The sequence below is a fragment of the Heterodontus francisci genome, chromosome 22 (genome assembly GCF_036365525.1).
Source record: "Heterodontus francisci isolate sHetFra1 chromosome 22, sHetFra1.hap1, whole genome shotgun sequence".
NCBI classification, from domain to species: Eukaryota; Metazoa; Chordata; class Chondrichthyes; order Heterodontiformes; family Heterodontidae; genus Heterodontus; species Heterodontus francisci.
In genome coordinates, this window is record NC_090392.1 from 38,414,379 (window position 1) to 38,430,278 (window position 15,900).

The 15,900-nt window shown below is 43.9% G+C and overlaps 5 non-coding genes across 5 annotated transcripts; all 5 read right to left on the reverse strand.

Annotated features, from left to right (window-relative positions):
- Nucleotides 1-1,826: 1,826 nt before the first annotated feature.
- trnav-aac (transfer RNA valine (anticodon AAC)) lies at nucleotides 1,827-1,899 on the reverse strand. Its single transcript has one exon. It is a non-coding gene; the product is annotated as a tRNA-Val (tRNA).
- Nucleotides 1,900-5,307: 3,408 nt separating this feature from the next.
- Nucleotides 5,308-5,380, reverse strand: trnav-aac (transfer RNA valine (anticodon AAC)). The gene has a single exon. It is a non-coding gene; the product is annotated as a tRNA-Val (tRNA).
- A 3,517-nt stretch (nucleotides 5,381-8,897) lies between these two features.
- On the reverse strand, nucleotides 8,898-8,970 carry trnav-uac (transfer RNA valine (anticodon UAC)). The gene has a single exon. It is a non-coding gene; the product is annotated as a tRNA-Val (tRNA).
- A 3,381-nt stretch (nucleotides 8,971-12,351) lies between these two features.
- trnav-aac (transfer RNA valine (anticodon AAC)) lies at nucleotides 12,352-12,424 on the reverse strand. Its single transcript has one exon. It is a non-coding gene; the product is annotated as a tRNA-Val (tRNA).
- Nucleotides 12,425-15,827: 3,403 nt separating this feature from the next.
- On the reverse strand, nucleotides 15,828-15,900 carry trnav-aac (transfer RNA valine (anticodon AAC)). The gene has a single exon. It is a non-coding gene; the product is annotated as a tRNA-Val (tRNA).

Here is a 15,900-nt window from a genome sequence, read left to right on the forward strand (position 1 = left end):
TTTCCCTCCCACCTACCTTTACTAGGGGCAATTGGGAATGGCCAATTAACCTATCAACCAGCAAGTCTTTGGCATGTGGGAGGAAACCGGAGCACCCGGAGGAATCCCACGCAGACACAGGGAGAACTTGCAAACACCACACAGGCAGTGCCCAGAATTGAAACCGGGTCGCTGGAGCAGTGAGGCTGCGGTGCTAACCACTGCACACGAGAGCGTGCCGGACTGAATATTGAGTTCAATAATTTCAGATCATGACGGGCCCCCCATTTTACTTTCACTTTTTGTTATTTTTCTTTTTTACATTTTTTACATTTTTTTGTATGTTTATTTTATTTCATCTTAGTTTGTTCAGTTTACTTACCCACTGTTTTGTTTTCATGTTTGTACTTGCTGCTGTTCAATTTTCAGTCCGTTAACAGTCCTATCTGTACTAATGCTTTGTCTTTCAACACACCATTAACATATTGTTTGCCTTTGCTCCATGACCTTCTGGTCAGCTATTCTGTGGCCTTGCCCAATCTACACCTTCTCCTTTGTTATCTCTTGCTCCACCCCCGCTTTACTTGCTTCTAACCTTTGACTTTTCTTATATTTGCCAGTTCTGAAGAAGGGTCACTGAGCCGAAATGTTAACTCTGCTTCTCTCTCCACAGATGCTGCCAGACCTGCTGAGTATTTCCAGAATTTCTTGTTTTTATTTCAGATTTCCAGCATCCACAGTATTTTGCTTTTATTCATGTATGGTCTTCCTCAGTTCAATATGAAGGAGCGGGTTGATATTGAGCGGAGCCGCAGTGCATCTCATTTTCAACGCCACCTTGTTAGTTTTCCTGTTACTCGCCGAATGAAGAACAATACAAAGTGATAATTTGGCACGTCTGCCTGTTTCCTTAGCTTCAGTTACAGAATCAGCTGTGTCTGTCTTTAAGGGAGGCAAAGTACTCTTCGCGGCTCTGCGTGACGCTGAATAGTTATGTTAATCAGCATCAATAAACCCAGGTATGTCTCTGTTACTGACTGAACAAAACGCTAATAAGTCTGTGAGCGACTGTCATAACTTAAATAACTTTTTCCCCTCTGCGTGTCATGAACCTTTACCCCTTGTCATAATTGCGGCTGCATGTTAAGAGCTGCGTTTTCAAGGTGCTTAAGACACCAAGAATCTGCCGCAGCAGTGGTTAAATTGAAAAGGATTTTTGCCCCTTTTACCCAAAAAGAAATGTTCAGGAGGAGCATTTTCCCCAAACTTGTTTCCACCGGAGATTCATCATTGCAACTCAAAGAAAGATTCAGTCACTTAGGTGTTCTGTTCGAGCTGCTCGGAGGTTTAGTGACCCGGATATCATGTGCCTACATTTTGCTGAGCCTGTGCTTGGTTTCTGGGGAGATTTGGCCCGGGTTGTGCTTTTTTACCTCCCTGAGATGGCCAGTAACCTGTTGATTGAGGCAGCAGACGCCTCTTGCTGCGAGCAGCGAGTAATTGGACAGTGCGGGTCAAAATATTGCGGCGTGCCCCTGTCTCAATGAATGTGGAGCTGGCGAAAGTGAATTGCTGATGTGCTTTTGCCTCGTCTGAAATGAATCTTAGATCAGCTGTTACTTAGCAAGCTCGTGTTGCAGGTTTCTATTCTAATCTGAGCCAAATGAAGTGCAAGTGCTAGGTTTTGAGGAACTTTCTGCAGCATCAGGACTAGAAAGAGGAGCGATTGCAAGGCATTGTGCACACAATGTGCAAGAGAAATAGGGCTTTGAGAAATTGTGTTGTGTTCATGGGGAATGTCAATGATTGCATCTCTCGTGGTCAGAAGTTTGGGTTCGTTTCGAAAATGTTTCTGCCCAGTTTCGAACTGGGGACCTTTTGCGTGTTAAACAAACGTGATCACCACTACACTACAGAAACTCAGCACGTTTGCAGGGCTGAGGAAGCTGCAAGTATTGTTAAACTATACAGTCATGATCTATTTGTGGTGCTTGTTTCATTGAAATGCAATTCCACTGTGACATTTTGCAAGGCTGCAGGGGTATTGACCCTGCAATGGACGCTCAGCAGTGCACAACACATTGCCAGGCCATTCAGGCCATCGTACCATTGCCACTTTTTCAAAGACTTGCCAGTTGGGCCCACTTCCTTCGCTCTGCTTTTGTTTGCCTCTCCTTTCATGCAATTATCCAATTCCCTTTTTTGTAAACTCTCACTTAAGAAACTAAGTTTGGAAGAGGTGCAGCAGCTGCTGCAGTGTCAATGCACAGTGTGCCATCATTGACAAAGATTCCCTTCCCCAACCACTCCAAGACATCCACTTTGGATTCTTGCCAAGTTCTGGATTTCATTTCTCATTATTTACTGATTGCACTGACACATATTTGTGCTTTTAAACTCTTTATTTTTATCAAATGCGTCCTTATTTTGCTGATTTGCAACATACAATGTGATTACCCGAGCAGTAGAATGCGTAACAGAGGCAGTTAAATAATGGGGGCGAAGCTTTGCTACAGCTATATAATGTCCTGGTTAGACCCCACCTGGAGTACTCTGCATAGTTCTGGGCATTCCACTTTATAAAGTATACAAATTGGCCTTGGTGTACAGGGCAGTTCAGATCCAGCAGAATGTTTTCAGAGTTCAAATGGTTAGATTAGGAAGCCATGTCCCCGCTTCCACAGAGACAGCTGTTGGTTTCCACCTGGTGCCTCACTTGCTTCTGAATTTCAAGGTGTAGAATGAAATCAAGCAACGTAACCCAAGTTTGCAATGCATTCCATGCAATCATCAACCACATCATTCCCGTCTTCCTCACCTTAGCTGCACAGCCCTCTAATAGTTGCAATCCACGTCACACAGGATTTGTTCCAGGATTAAACTTTCAGTAGGATTATATTAATATCTGTGCCCGCATCTTGAAATGAGATTCTCAGCGATATCCAACACAAATTGAATTGTGTAGATGACAGGCAAATACAGGAAAACAGGTCAGTATGCAACACAATCCCATGGTGCCTATTTTCAGATGCACAATATTCATCTTTTCCAGCAAATGAAAGAATTTTTCAGTGAATCATTTGTCAAGTCAGTGTTAATGGCATTTGTGCCTTTCTTTCTTCTCGTTTTGCAACATACTGGCGCCTAAATCCAATTAATGTATATTCATGTTTATTGGGGAGACCAAACGCAGACTGGGTGACCGCTTTGCGGAACACGTCCGCTCAGTCCGCAAGCAGGACCCTGAGCTTCTGGTTGCTTGCCATTTCAAGACTCCCCGCTGCTCTCATGCTCACATCTCTATCCTGGGCTTGCTGTAGTGTTCCAGTGAACAACAACGCAAGCTCAAAAAACAGCATCTCGTTGACCGATTAGTTTAGTTTCGTGATACAGCACTGAAACAGGCCCTTCGGCCCACCGAGTCTGTGCCGACCATCGACCACCCATTTATACTAATCCTACACGAATTCCATATTCCTACCACATCCCCACTTTCCCTATATTTCCCTCCCACCTACCTTTACTAGGGGCAATTGGGAATGGCCAATTAACCTATCAACCAGCAAGTCTTTGGCATGTGGGAGGAAACCGGAGCACCCGGAGGAATCCCACGCAGACACAGGGAGAACTTGCAAACACCACACAGGCAGTGCCCAGAATTGAAACCGGGTCGCTGGAGCAGTGAGGCTGCGGTGCTAACCACTGCACACGAGAGCGTGCCGGACTGAATATTGAGTTCAATAATTTCAGATCATGACGGGCCCCCCATTTTACTTTCACTTTTTGTTATTTTTCTTTTTTACATTTTTTACATTTTTTTGTATGTTTATTTTATTTCATCTTAGTTTGTTCAGTTTACTTACCCACTGTTTTGTTTTCATGTTTGTACTTGCTGCTGTTCAATTTTCAGTCCGTTAACAGTCCTATCTGTACTAATGCTTTGTCTTTCAACACACCATTAACATATTGTTTGCCTTTGCTCCATGACCTTCTGGTCAGCTATTCTGTGGCCTTGCCCAATCTACACCTTCTCCTTTGTTATCTCTTGCTCCACCCCCGCTTTACTTGCTTCTAACCTTTGACTTTTCTTATATTTGCCAGTTCTGAAGAAGGGTCACTGAGCCGAAATGTTAACTCTGCTTCTCTCTCCACAGATGCTGCCAGACCTGCTGAGTATTTCCAGAATTTCTTGTTTTTATTTCAGATTTCCAGCATCCACAGTATTTTGCTTTTATTCATGTATGGTCTTCCTCAGTTCAATATGAAGGAGCGGGTTGATATTGAGCGGAGCCGCAGTGCATCTCATTTTCAACGCCACCTTGTTAGTTTTCCTGTTACTCGCCGAATGAAGAACAATACAAAGTGATAATTTGGCACGTCTGCCTGTTTCCTTAGCTTCAGTTACAGAATCAGCTGTGTCTGTCTTTAAGGGAGGCAAAGTACTCTTCGCGGCTCTGCGTGACGCTGAATAGTTATGTTAATCAGCATCAATAAACCCAGGTATGTCTCTGTTACTGACTGAACAAAACGCTAATAAGTCTGTGAGCGACTGTCATAACTTAAATAACTTTTTCCCCTCTGCGTGTCATGAACCTTTACCCCTTGTCATAATTGCGGCTGCATGTTAAGAGCTGCGTTTTCAAGGTGCTTAAGACACCAAGAATCTGCCGCAGCAGTGGTTAAATTGAAAAGGATTTTTGCCCCTTTTACCCAAAAAGAAATGTTCAGGAGGAGCATTTTCCCCAAACTTGTTTCCACCGGAGATTCATCATTGCAACTCAAAGAAAGATTCAGTCACTTAGGTGTTCTGTTCGAGCTGCTCGGAGGTTTAGTGACCCGGATATCATGTGCCTACATTTTGCTGAGCCTGTGCTTGGTTTCTGGGGAGATTTGGCCCGGGTTGTGCTTTTTTACCTCCCTGAGATGGCCAGTAACCTGTTGATTGAGGCAGCAGACGCCTCTTGCTGCGAGCAGCGAGTAATTGGACAGTGCGGGTCAAAATATTGCGGCGTGCCCCTGTCTCAATGAATGTGGAGCTGGCGAAAGTGAATTGCTGATGTGCTTTTGCCTCGTCTGAAATGAATCTTAGATCAGCTGTTACTTAGCAAGCTCGTGTTGCAGGTTTCTATTCTAATCTGAGCCAAATGAAGTGCAAGTGCTAGGTTTTGAGGAACTTTCTGCAGCATCAGGACTAGAAAGAGGAGCGATTGCAAGGCATTGTGCACACAATGTGCAAGAGAAATAGGGCTTTGAGAAATTGTGTTGTGTTAATGGGGAATGTCAATGATTGCATCTCTCGTGGTCAGAAGTTTGGGTTCGTTTCGAAAATGTTTCTGCCCAGTTTCGAACTGGGGACCTTTTGCGTGTTAAACAAACGTGATCACCACTACACTACAGAAACTCAGCACGTTTGCAGGGCTGAGGAAGCTGCAAGTATTGTTAAACTATACAGTCATGATCTATTTGTGGTGCTTGTTTCATTGAAATGCAATTCCACTGTGACATTTTGCAAGGCTGCAGGGGTATTGACCCTGCAATGGACGCTCAGCAGTGCACAACACATTGCCAGGCCATTCAGGCCATCGTACCATTGCCACTTTTTCAAAGACTTGCCAGTTGGGCACACTTCCTTCGCTCTGCTTTTGTTTGCCTCTCCTTTCATGCAATTATCCAATTCCCTTTTTTGTAAACTCTCACTTAAGAAACTAAGTTTGGAAGAGGTGCAGCAGCTGCTGCAGTGTCAATGCACAGTGTGCCATCATTGACAAAGATTCCCTTCCCCAACCACTCCAAGACATCCACTTGGGATTCTTGCCAAGTTCTGGATTTCATTTCTCATTATTTACTGATTGCACTGACACATATTTGTGCTTTTAAACTCTTTATTTTTATCAAATGCGTCCTTATTTTGCTGATTTGCAACATACAATGTGATTACCCGAGCAGTAGAATGCGTAACAGAGGCAGTTAAATAATGGGGGCGAAGCTTCGCTACAGCTATATAATGTCCTGGTTAGACCCCACCTGGAGTACTCTGCATAGTTCTGGGCATTCCACTTTATAAAGTATACAAATTGGCCTTGGTGTACAGGGCAGTTCAGATCCAGCAGAATGTTTTCAGAGTTCAAATGGTTAGATTAGGAAGCCATGTCATCGCTTCCACAGAGACAGCTGTTGGTTTCCACCTGGTGCCTCACTTGCTTCTGAATTTCAAGGTGTAGAATGAAATCAAGCATCGTAACCCAAGTTTGCAATGCATTCCATGCAATCATCAACCACATCATTCCCGTCTTCCTCACCTTAGCTGCACAGCCCTCTAATAGTTGCAATCCACGTCACACAGGATTTGTTCCAGGATTAAACTTTCAGTAGGATTATATTAATATCTGTGCCCGCATCTTGAAATGAGATTCTCAGCGATATCCAACACAAATTGAATTGTGTAGATGACAGGCAAATACAGGAAAACAGGTCAGTATGCAACACAATCCCATGGTGCCTATTTTCAGATGCACAATATTCATCTTTTCCAGCAAATGAAAGAATTTTTCAGTGAATCATTTGTCAAGTCAGTGTTCATGGCATTTGTGCCTTTCTTTCTTCTCGTTTTGCAACATACTGGCGCCTGAATCCAATTAATGTATATTCATGGTATGTACATTCTTTACATAGATGCTGCCAGACCTGCTGAGTGAATCCAGCATTTCTTGTTTTTGTTTCAGATTTCCAGCATCCGCAGTATTTTGCTTTTATATTAATGTATATTCATGTTTATTGGGGAGACCAAACGCAGACTGGGTGAACGCTTTGCGGAACACGTCCGCTCAGTCCGCAAGCAGGACCCTGAGCTTCTGGTTGCTTGCCATTTCAAGACTCCCCGCTGCTCTCATGCTCACATCTCTATCGTGGGCTTGCTGTAGTGTTCCAGTGAACAACAACGCAAGCTCGAAAAACAGCATCTCGTTGACCGATTAGTTTAGTTTCGTGATACAGCACTGAAACAGGCCCTTCGGCCCACCGAGTCTGTGCCGACCATCGACCACCCATTTATACTAATCCTACACGAATTCCATATTCCTACCACTTCCCCACTGTCCCTATATTTCCCTACCACCTACCTTTACTAGGGGCAATTGGGAATGGCCAATTACCCTATCAACCAGCAAGTCTTTGTCATGTGGGAGGAAACCGGAGCACCCGGAGGAATCCCACGCAGACACAGGGAGATCTTGCAAACACCACACAGGCAGTGCCCAGAATTGAAACCGGGTCGCTGGAGCTGTGAGGCTGCGGTGCTAACCATTGCACACGAGAGCGTGCCGGACCGAATATTGAGTTCAATAATTTCAGATCATGTCGGGCCCCCCATTTTACTTTCACTTTTTGTTATTTTTCTTTTTTTACATTTTTTACATTTTTTTGTATGTTTATTTTATTTCATCTTAGTTTGTTCAGTTTACTTACCCACTGTTTTGTTTTCATGTTTGTACTTGCTGCTGTTCAATTTTCAGTCCGTTAACAGTCCTATCTGTACTAATGCTTTGTCTTTCAACACACCATTAACATATTGTTTGCCTTTGCTCCATGACCTTCTGGTCAGCTATTCTGTGGCCTTGCCCAATCTACACCTTCTCCTTTGTTATCTCTTGCTCCACCCCCGCTTTACTTGCTTCTAACCTTTGACTTTTCTAATATTTGCCAGTTCTGAAGAAGGGTCACTGAGCCGAAATGTTAACTCTGCTTCTTTCTCCACAGATGCTGCCAGACCTGCTGAGTATTTCCAGAATTTCTTGTTTTTATTTCAGATTTCCAGCATCCACAGTATTTTGCTTTTATTCATGTATGGTCTTCCTCAGTTCAATATGAAGGAGCGGGTTGATATTGAGCGGAGCCGCAGTGCATCTCATTTTCAACGCCACCTTGTTAGTTTTCCTGTTACTCGCCGAATGAAGAACAATACAAAGTGATAATTTGGCACGTCTGCCTGTTTCCTTAGCTTCAGTTACAGAATCAGCTGTGTCTGTCTTTAAGGGAGGCAAAGTACTCTTCGCGGCTCTGCGTGACGCTGAATAGTTATGTTAATCTGCATCAATAAACCCAGGTATGTCTCTGTTACTGACTGAACAAAACGCTAATAAGTCTGTGAGCGACTGTCATAACTTAAATAACTTTTTCCCCTCTGCGTGTCATGAACCTTTACCCCTTGTCATAATTGCGGCTGCATGTTAAGAGCTGCGTTTTCAAGGTGCTTAAGACACCAAGAATCTGCCGCAGCAGTGGTTAAATTGAAAAGGATTTTTGCCCCTTTTACCCAAAAAGAAATGTTCAGGAGGAGCATTTTCCCCAAACTTGTTTCCACCGGAGATTCACCATTGCAACTCAAAGAAAGTTTCAGTCACTTGGGTGTTCTGTTCGAGCTGCTCGGAGGTTTAGTGGCCCGGATATCATGTGCCTACGTTTTGCTGAGCCTGTGCTTGGTTTCTGGGGAGATTTGGCCCGGGTTGTGCTATTTTACCTCCCTGAGATGGCCAGTAACCTGTTGATTGAGGCAGCAGACCCCTCTTGCTGCTAGCAGCGAGTAATTGGACAGTGCGGGTCAAAATATTGCGGCGTGCCCCTGTCTCAACGAATGTGGAGCTGGCGAAAGTGAATTGCTGATGTGCTTTTTCCTCATCTGAAATGAGACTTAGATCAGCTGTGACTTAGCAAGCTAGTGATGCAGGTTTCTATTCTAATCTGAGCCAAATGAAGTGCAAGTGCTAGGTTTTGAGGAACTTTCTGCAGCATCAGGACTAGAAAGAGGAGCGATTGCAAGGCATTGTGCAAGAGAAATAGGACTTTGAGAAATTGTGTTGTGTTAATGGGGAATGTCAATGATTGCAGACATCGTGGTCAGAAGTTTGGGTTTGTTTCGAAAATGTTTCTGCCCAGTTTCGAACTGTGGACCTTTTGCGTGTAAGACAAACGTGATCACCACTACACTACAGAAACACAGCACGCTTACAAACCTGAGGAAGCTGCTAGTATTGTTAAACTATACATTCATGATCTATTTGTGGTGCTTGTTTCATTGAAATGCAATTCCACTGTGACATTTCGCAAGGCTGCAGAGGTATTGACCCAGCAATAGACGCTCAGCAGTGCACAACACATGGCCAGGCCATTCAGGCCATCGTACCATTGCCAGTTTTTTCAAAGACTTGCCAGTTGGGCCCACTTCCTTCGCTCTGCTTTTGTTTGCCTCTCCTTTCATGCAATTATCCAATTCCCTTTTTTGTAAACTCTCACTTAAGAAACTAAGTTTGGAAGAGGTGCAGCAGCTGCTGCAGTGTTAATGCACAGTGTGCCATCATTGACAAGATTCCCTTCCCCAACCACTCCAAGACATCCACTTGGGATTCTTGCCAAGTTCTGGATTTCATTTCTCATTATTTACTGATTGCACTGACACATACTTGTGCTTTTAAATTCTTTATTTTTTATCAAATGAGTCCTTATTTTGCTGATTTGCAACATAAAATGTGATTACCCTAGCAGTAGAATGCGTAACAGAGGCAGTTAAATAATGGGGGCGAAGCTTCGCTCCAGCTATATAATGTCCTGGTTAGACCCCACCTGGAGTACTCTGCATAGTTCTGGGCATTCCACTTTATAAAGTATACAAATTGGCCTTGGTATCCAGGGCAGTTCAGATCCAGCAGAATGTTTTCAGAGTTCAAATGGTTAGATTCGGAGGCCATGTCCCCGCTTCCACAGAGACAGCTGTTGGTTTCCACCTGGTGCCTCACTTGCTTCTGAATTTCAAGGTGTAGAATGAAATCAAGCAACGTAACCCAAGTTTGCAATGCATTCCATGCAACCACATCATTCCCGTCTTCCTCACCTTAGCTGCACAGCCCTCTAAACGTTGCAATCCACGTCACACAGGATTTGTTCCAGGATTAAACTTTCAGTAGGATTATATTAATATCTGTGCCCGCATCTTGAAATGAGATTCTCAGCGATATCCAACACAAATTGAATTGTATAGATGACAGGCAAATACAGGAAAACAGAGTATGCAATACAATCCCATGGTGCCCATTTTCAGATGCACAATATTCATCTTTTCCAGCAAATGAAAGAATTTTTCAGTGAATCATTTGTAAAGTCAGTGTTAATGGCATTTGTGCCTTTCTTTCTTCTCGTTTTGCAACATACTGGCGCCTAAATCCAATTAATGTATATTCATGTTTATTGGGGAGACCAAACGCAGACTGGGTGACCGCTTTGCGGAACACGTCCGCTCAGTCCGCAAGCAGGACCCTGAGCTTCTGGTTGCTTGCCATTTCAAGACTCCCCGCTGCTCTCATGCTCACATCTCTATCCTGGGCTTGCTGTAGTGTTCCAGTCGCAAGCTCGAAAAACAGCATCTCGTTGACCGATTCGTTTAGTTTCGTGATGCAGCACTGAAACAGGCCCTTCGGCCCACCGAGTCTGTGCCAACCATCGACCACCCATTTATACTAATCCTACACGAATTCCATATTCCTACCACCTTCCCTATATTTCCCTACCACCTACCTTTACTAGGGGCAATTGGGAATGGCAAATTAACCTATCAACCAGCAAGTCTTTGGCATGTGGGAGGAAACCGGAGCACCCGGAGGAATCCCACGCAGACACAGGGAGAACTTGCAAACACCACACAGGCAGTGCCCAGAATTGAAACCGGGTCGCTGGAGCTGTGAGGCTGCGGTGCTAACCATTGCACATGAGAGCGTGCCGGACTGAATATTGAGTTCAATAATTTCAGATCATGACGGGCCCCCCATTTTACTTTCACTTTTTGTTATTTTTCTTTTTTACATTTTTTACATTTTTTTGTATGTTTATTTTATTTCATCTTAGTTTGTTCAGTTTACTTACCCGCTGTTTTGTTTTCATGTTTGTACTTGCTGCTGTTCAATTCTCAGTCCGTTAACAGTTCTATCTGTACTAATGCTTTGTCTTTCAACACACCATTAACATATTGTTTGCCTTTGCTCCATGACCTTCTGGTCAGCTATTCTGTGGCCTTGCCCAATCTGCACCTTCTCCTTTGTTATCTCTTGCTCCACCCCCGCTTTACTTGCTTCTAACCTTTGACTTTTCTAATATTTGCCAGTTCTGAAGAAGGGTCACTGAGCCGAAATGTTAACTCTGCTTCTCTCTCCACAGATGCTGCCAGACCTGCTGAGTATTTCCAGAATTTCTTGTTTTTATTTCAGATTTCCAGCATCCACAGTATTTTGCTTTTATTCATGGATATTCTTCCTCAGTTCAATATGAAGGAGCGGGTTGATATTGAGCGGAGCCGCAGTGCATCTCATTTTCAACGCCACCTTGTTAGTTTTCCTGTTACTCGCCGAATGAAGAACAATACAAAGTGATAATTTGGCACGTCTGCCTGTTTCCTTAGCTTCAGTTACAGAATCAGCTGTGTCCGTCTTTAAGGGAGGCAAAGTACTCTTCGAGCTCTGCGTGACGCTGAATAGTTATGTTAATCTGCATCAATAAACCCAGGCATGTCTCTGTTACTGACTGAACAAAACGCTAATAAGTCTGTGGGCGACTGTCATAACTTAAATAACTTTTTCCCCTCTGCGTGTCATGAACCTTTACCCCTTGTCATAATTGCGGCTGCATGTTAAGAGCTGCGTTTTCAAGGTGCTTAAGACACCAAGAATCTGCCGCAGCAGTGGTTAAATTGAAAAGGATTTTTGCCCCTTTTACCCAAAAAGAAATGTTCAGGAGGAGCATTTTCCCCAAACTTGTTTCCACCGGAGATTCATCATTGCAACTCAAAGAAAGTTTCAGTCACTTGGGTGTTCTGTTCGAGCTGCTCGGAGGTATAGTGACCCGGATATCATGTGCCTACGTTTTGCTGAGCCTGTGCTTGGTTTCTGGGGAGATTTGGCCCAGGTTGTGCTATTTTACCTCCCTGAGATGGCCAGTAACCTGTTGATTGAGGCAGCAGACCCCTCTTGCTGCTAGCAGCGAGTAATTGGACAGTGCGGGTCAAAATATTGCTGCGTGCCCCTGTCTCAACGAATGTGGAGCTGGCGAAAGTGAATTGCTGATGTGCTTTTGCCTCATCTGAAATGAGACTTAGATCAGCTGTGACTTAGCAAGCTAGTGTTGCAGGTTTCTATTCTAATCTGAGCCAAATGAAGTGCAAGTGCTAGGTTTTGAGGAACTTTCTGCAGCATCAGGACAAGAAAGAGGAGCGATTGCAAGGCATTGTGCACACAATGTGCAAGAGAAATAGGACTTTGAGAAATTGTGTTGCGTTAATGGGGAATGTCAATGATTGCATATATCGTGGTCAGAAGTTTGGGTTTGTTTCGTAAATGTTTCTGCCCAGTTTTGAAATGGGGACCTTTTGCATGTTAGACAAACGTGATCACCACTGCACTACAGAAACTCAGCACGCTTACAAGACTGAGGAAGCTGCAAGTATTGTTAAACTATACAGTCATGATCTATCTGTGGTGCTTGTTTCATTGAAATGCAATTCCACTGTGACATTTCGCAAGGCTGCAGAGGTATTGACCCAGCAATGGACGCTCAGCAGTGCACAACACATTGCCAGGCCATTCAGGCCATCGTACCATTGCCAGTTTTTTCAAAGACTTGCCAGTTGGGCGCACTTTCTTCGCTCTGCTTTTGTTTGCCTCTCCTTTCATGCAATTATCCAATTCCCTTTTTTGTAAACTCTCACTTAAGAAACTAAGTTTGGAAGAGGTGCAGCAGCTGCTGCAGTGTTAATGCACAGTGTGCCATCATTGACAAGATTCCCTTCCCCAACCACTCCAAGACATCCACTTGGGATTCTTGCCAAGTTCTGGATTTCATTTCTCATTATTTACTGATTGCACTGACACATATTTATGCTTTTAAACTCTTTATTTTTATCAAATGCGTCCTTATTTTGCTGATTTGCAACATGCAATGTGATTACCCGAGCAGTAGAATGCGTAACAGAGGCAGTTAAATAATGGGGGCGAAGCTTCGCTGCAGCTATATAATGTCCTGGTTAGACCCCACCTGGAGTACTCTGCATAGTTCTGTGCATTCCACTTTATAAAGTATACAAATTGGCCTTGGTATACAGGGCAGTTCAGATCCAGCAGAATGTTTTCAGAGTTCAAATGGTTAGATTCGGAGGCCATGTCCCCGCTTCCACAGAGACAGCTGTTGGTTTCCACCTGGTGCCTCACTTGCTTCTGAATTTCAAGGTGTAGAATGAAATCAAGCAACGTAACCCAAGTTTGCAATGCATTCCATGCAATCATCAACCACATCATTCCCGTCTTCCTCATCTTAGCTGCACAGCCCTCTAAACGTTGCAATCCACGTCACACAGGATTTGTTCCAGGATTAAACTTTCAGTAGGATTATATTAATATCTGTGCCCGCATCTTGAAATGAGATTCTCAGCGATATCCAACACAAATTGAATTGTATAGATGACAGGCAAATGCATGAAAACAGAGTATGCAACACAATCCCATGGTGCCCATTTTCAGATGCACAATATTCATCTTTTCCAGCAAATGAAAGAATTTTTCAGTGAATCATTTGTAAAGTCAGTGTTAATGGCATTTGTGCCTTTCTTTCTTCTCGTTTTGCAACATACTGGCGCCTAAATCCAATTAATGTATATTCATGTTTATTGGGGAGACCAAACGCAGACTGGGTGACCGCTTTGCGGAACAAGTCCGCTCAGTCCGCAAGCAGGACCCTGAGCTTCTGGTTGCTTGCCATTTCAAGACTCCCCGCTGCTCTCATGCTCACATCTCTATCCTGGGCTTGCTGTAGTGTTCCAGTGAACAACAACGCAAGCTCGAAAAACAGCATCTCGTTGACCGATTAGTTTAGTTTCGTGATACAGCACTGAAACAGGCCCTTCGGCCCACCGAGTCTGTGCCGACCATCGACCACCCATTTATACTAATCCTACACGAATTCCATATTCCTACCACATCCCCACCTTCCCTATATTTCCCTACCACCTACCTTTACTAGGGGCAATTGGGAATGGCCAATTAACCTATCAACCAGCAAGTCTTTGGCATGTGGGAGGAAACCGGAGCACCCGGAGGAATCCCACGCAGACACAGGGAGAACTTGCAAACACCACACAGGCAGTGCCCAGAATTGAAACCGGGTCGCTGGAGCTGTGAGGCTGCGGTGCAAACCACTGCACACGAGAGCGTGCCGGACTGAATATTGAGTTCAATAATTTCAGATCATGACGGGCCCCCCATTTTACTTTCACTTTTTGTTATTTTTCTTTTTTACATTTTTTACATTTTTTTTATGTTTATTTTATTTCATCTTAGTTTGTTCAGTTTACTTACCCACTGTTTTGTTTTCATGTTTGTACTTGCTGCTGTTCAATTTTCAGTCCGTTAACAGTCCTATCTGTACTAATGCTTTGTCTTTCAACACACCATTAACATATTGTTTGCCTTTGCTCCATGACCTTCTGGTCAGCTATTCTGTGGCCTTGCCCAATCTACACCTTCTCCTTTGTTATCTCTTGCTCCACCCCCGCTTTACTTGCTTCTAACCTTTGACTTTTCTAATATTTGCCAGTTCTGAAGAAGGGTCACTGAGCCGAAATGTTAACTCTGCTTCTCTCTCCACAGATGCTGCCAGACCTGCTGAGTATTTCCAGAATTTCTTGTTTTTATTTCAGATTTCCAGCATCCACAGTATTTTGCTTTTATTCATGTATAGTCTTCCTCAGTTCAATATGAAGGAGCGGGTTGATATTGAGCGGAGCCGCAGTGCATCTCATTTTCAACGCCACCTTGTTAGTTTTCCTGTTACTCGCCGAATGAAGAACAATACAAAGTGATAATTTGGCACGTTTGCCTGTTTCCTTAGCTTCAGTTACAGAATCAGCTGTGTCCGTCTTCAAGGGAGGCAAAGTACTCTTAGCGGCTCTGCGTGACGCTGAATAGTTATGTTAATCTGCATCAATAAACCCAGGTATGTCTCTGTTACTGACTGAACAAAACGCTAATAAGTCTGTGAGCGACTGTCATAACTTAAATAACTTTTTCCCCTCTGCGTGTCATGAACCTTTACCCCTTGTCATAATTGCGGCTGCATGTTAAGAGCTGCGTTGTCAAGGTGCTTAAGACACCAAGAATCTGCTGCAGCAGTGGTTAAATTGAAAAGGATTTTTGCCCCTTTTACCCAAAAAGAAATGTTCAGGAGGAGCATTTTCCCCAAACTTGTTTCCACCGGAGATTCATCATTGCAACTCAAAGAAAGTTTCAGTCACTTGGGTGTTCTGTTCGAGCTGTTCGGAGGTCTAGTGTCCCGGATATCATGTGCCTACGTTTTGCTGAGCCTGTGCTTGGTTCATGGGGAGATTTGGCCCGGGTTGTGCTATTTTACCTCCCTGAGATGGACAGTAACCTGTTGATTGAGGCAGCAGACGCCTCTTGCTGCGAGCAACGAGTAATTGACAGTGCGGGTCAAAATATTGCGGCGTGCCCCTGGCTCAACGAATGTGGAGCTGGCGATAGTGAATTGCTGATGTGCTTTTGCCTCGTCTGAAATGAGACTTAGATCAGCTGTTACTTAGCAAGCTCGTGTTGCAGGTTTCTATTCTAATCTGAGCCAAATGAAGTGCAAGTGCTAGGTTTTGAGGAACTTTCTGCAGCATCAGGACTAGAAAGAGGAGCGATTGCAAGGCATTGTGCACACAATGTGCAAGAGAAATAGGACTTTGAGAAATTGTGCTGTGTCAATGGGGAATGTCAATGATTGCAGATACAGTGGTCAGAAGTTTGGGTTTGTTTCGAAAATGTTTCTACCCAGTTTCAAACTGGGGACCTTTTGCGTGTTAGACAAATGTGATCACCACTACACTACAGAAAC